Source organism: Macaca fascicularis, chromosome 11, assembly GCF_037993035.2.
Source record: "Macaca fascicularis isolate 582-1 chromosome 11, T2T-MFA8v1.1".
Lineage (NCBI taxonomy): Eukaryota > Metazoa > Chordata > Mammalia > Primates > Cercopithecidae > Macaca > Macaca fascicularis.
In genome coordinates, this window is record NC_088385.1 from 83985715 (window position 1) to 83989587 (window position 3873).

Consider the following 3873-nt stretch of genomic DNA (forward strand, 5'->3'; position numbering starts at 1 on the left):
TCTATGAGAACAGGGCCTTGCCTGTTGCTCTAGTACTTTTAACACTCCCTGGTATGGGTTGGGAGAATACATGCATAAAGTAACCTTATAAGACAGCTTCCTTAGTATTATTACATGGGCCAGTATGGCCAGTATTTCTCAGGATCATTTCAGTTCCTTAAACAAACAAAAATTCTCACTAGACAAATATTCAGATGCCCATGTGTGGTGATACACTTGATTAAATTTGCACATCCTATGCTGACTTTTCATCAAGTCAATAGAATAGATGGCTAATTCTATCATCATAACTATTAGTGACTTTCATTAGGAATGAGAGAGAAACTGGCCAAGTGATTTTGTATAACCTATTAATTTGGGAAGTACTGTGACAAAACAATATATTTTTAATATTTTTTAAGTAAAGAACATAAGAGTGATATAAATACAAAATAAATTTTCACAAAATTTGTTTCTCAGGGAAATGTTAGTCGACTTTTTGTTTTTTTTCTTGAGTGGGATTGTGCCCTAAACTCTGAAAGGAGGGGAGTAATTGGGGGAAAACATTTTGATTTTTTTCTGTATCCTTCACTAAACTCCCTCTACATGAGGGAGAATGACATAAGGTAATGGTGAAATAGGGTCAGGAAGTTATTCAGTGGCTCATGATTTAACAATAGGTAGAGGTACCACACACAGTCTCTCTCTGGCATTTCACAGGGGCTGTTGTAGAGTCCTTGATGCTCCACACAGTTGGTTGGTAAGAGATCTTTGCAGATTCAGGTTTTCCCAAGATAGGCCCCAAGGTCTAGTATTGGGGAGCTTTACTACTGCTTGAATACAGCTAATACCAGAGAGTGCTAAATACAGTTGATAGTTTATTTTGATCCCCATCTGGTTTCCTTTGTTGATTTTTCAACTCATTGGAATTCATAGGGAAAAGAATAAGATTGTGGGCTTTCTAGAACCTCCAACACCATAATTCCCATTTCCTTCTACAAATGAGCAAGCTTCTTTGGTTTTGTGGGTGAAGAAAAATTTAGAGAATATGAGAAAATTCCATGTTATTATCATCAAAGAACAACATGAGAATAATGCGTTTTTTAAGTAAAGTAAAAATGTAGGATTTAGAAATGACTTTTATTCAGAACCTGAAGTTGTGGCAGTTAAATGATTCCTGTGGCTCTGTGGTATTCCTGCCATGTGAATCTGGAGCCCAGCTCAGTAATACGCTGCATTTGGCTAGATTCAGGCATTAACAAGTAAACATTTCTGGTTGTCAACTATTAAGCAATATACTGTTTTCCTTTATTTTCACTAATTCTATACACTTCTGCAATGAAATGGTGAGGAGTGCTTGTGATAATTGCTGGGTTTCTATGTTTGTCTTAGAAATTGACACTTCATAAACACCAAAGTGCTATTTTATAGGTGCTATGTTTGCACGTGTGTAGAAACTTAATAATTGTCACTATAATAATTTGATATTCTTTAAGGGGATATGGAAAGTAAAATAGATGTTTTTACTTTAATTTGACCCCACTCTAAGCTCCTGGGACTCTAACAATCTCATCTGACTGAAATTCAGATTTAAACAATAGGCCAGCATACTTTGATATCTAAGAATAAATATTAGAGCCTGTTGTAAGTTGACAATAAACTCTACTTGTGTATAAAGACGCTGAAGAAATGTCCTTTTATGCTTAAGCAATGAAAGGGCATTTCCATTAAGAGATGATAGAGGACCAGAAAGTGGCAAATACTGTCTTGTCTTAGGAAAAAAAGCTATGGATTTTTTAAATGTCAAGAATGGAATTTACCAAAATTGCCTAAAATTTTGGAAAGTAAAAAATTTTAATACAAACCACAGGTTTGATTATTTCAGCTTGTGGCATTTCTTATATAATCTTTAACCCTTATCATCTTCTGACTATGATACGCAAGACGACTGATAAATAATGATGCAAATTTTTGTTTTTTATTTTCCTAGGCTTACAGAATCAGAAGTCAAACCTACCCATTTTGCGATCTAATCAATTTTCTTTGGTTTAACACCAAGACTAAGGCATCCCCGTCTTCGGCTCTTCCAGCTTAGCTGAACTTAGAGTTTTAGTCATTCATGTAAAACCTTTCATGCTGGTTTTTTTATTTGAAAATGGGTCCCAGCTGCTCTGGCTTTCTTAATCCCTCCCAGAAAGGCGTATGTGACAGCATCTCCCCCTGGGAGATTGCAGCTCCAAAGCTTTTTCTCCTAGGTAGGGAAAGTGCAAAGCCAGACACTATTATCATTCTTACTTCCCCAGCTGGCTAATTAGATCAATATATGGTATATATTTTGATGAATAGACAGGCATATAAGAATAGTGTGTGAGTGTATATATATGTGTGTATAATATATAAAAATATATATAGAGAGATGATGGAAATTGTTATTTAATTAGCACTTTTAGAACTTCTCTCAGGTTTTATAGTAAGGATTCAATAAATATTCAATGAATACTTGAAAATGTGAAGAGATAAAAGTATTACATAGCCAGTACAGGAAATTTTGTAAGTTTAAATATTTCCCCATATTTTGTCATTAAAAGAAGATAGAAAGCTAAGTATTTGACTTACATGTTTTAAATCCAATCAAAGAACTAAAGACTATGAACTCATTTTCTAGCTTCTTTTTATAATTACATAATTTTAGTTTTGAACCTACTCTATAAGAACTTTTTAATTATTATCTCTTATCTATATTTGATATTATTAAATCATTCACTTTTACATTTAGAAATTTTTGAACCAAAGAATTCATAGGATAGTTTTAATTTGTATACCTTTTATGTATAATATATAAAATTTTGTTCCTGAGTAAAGCTATTATAGACTCTATTCTTATATTCTATATTATGCCAGTGATATATAACAATGTAGACTTTATTTATACTCAGAGTAGATACTTACATTCTTTTTTCTTTTCACACCTCAAGGGTAATGTGCTGACATCATAACAAGGTTTGAGGGAGGCCAATCTCACAAGAATGTGGAAACCCAATCATAGTGCTTATGAACCACAAAAGGATCTAGATACTTGTGTTCTTATATACTTATTTCTTATATTGAATAGTGCAATTCACATTCTATTCTTGAAGCTTAAATATAACGCTGGAGCTGGCCCATACTAGCAAAATATATGATTGTGAATGGAATTTATCGAAATGTAGATACAGTAAGTATCCTAAAGCTTTAAATCTACTTCTGAAAAAATGACAAGCAGGGATTTTGCCAGTGCTAATTTGCTTCACTCTATTGATTCAAGCTTTATTGGGCATTCTATTGTCTCTTCTAGGGAAGGCATAAGTGGAATACAGAACAGTGAAGCCTTATTCAAGATAATGTTATACTCATGAATCACATCACCTAATACCTGCACTGCTTAGACATGCAGAACCTAAGGCGTCTTCTCAAAATATCTCAGCAAAAGATCTCTCTCCCTATATACAGAAGTGGAACTTTTTTTGTACAGTCACTTCTTGGTACAGTTACAATATAAGATTCTCAGATGTACTCCACTACTTTAAATAGATTCCTGCATCATTGAAAAACATTTTCCAAGTCAACATAGTCTTAAAACCTAGTCAATCTTTTCTCTAACATCTTGATTGAATAAAAGCTCATTCCCCTTATTACTACTTATTGCTGCCTGTCTGTCTTTAATTGCACACCCTCTTTGAGCACATCATTGAGTAAGGATAAAAAAGCATGCATTTTTTTATGCAGTAAAGTCATCAGAATATTATATGTTCAAGGGAGAAGAAGAAATTTTTGAAGACAAATGGAATGGTGATCTCATTTTTCACCCTTATTATAGGCTAAGCATAACAGTCATGGTGTGACTATGACTGTCTG

The 3873-nt window shown here is 33.6% G+C and overlaps 1 non-coding gene across 1 annotated transcript; it reads right to left on the bottom strand.

Moving 5' to 3' along the window:
* Positions 1-2940: 2940 nt before the first annotated feature.
* On the bottom strand, positions 2941-3047 carry LOC123567811 (small nucleolar RNA U13). Its single transcript, XR_006690913.1, has one exon. It is a non-coding gene; the product is annotated as a small nucleolar RNA U13 (small nucleolar RNA).
* Positions 3048-3873: the final 826 nt, after the last annotated feature.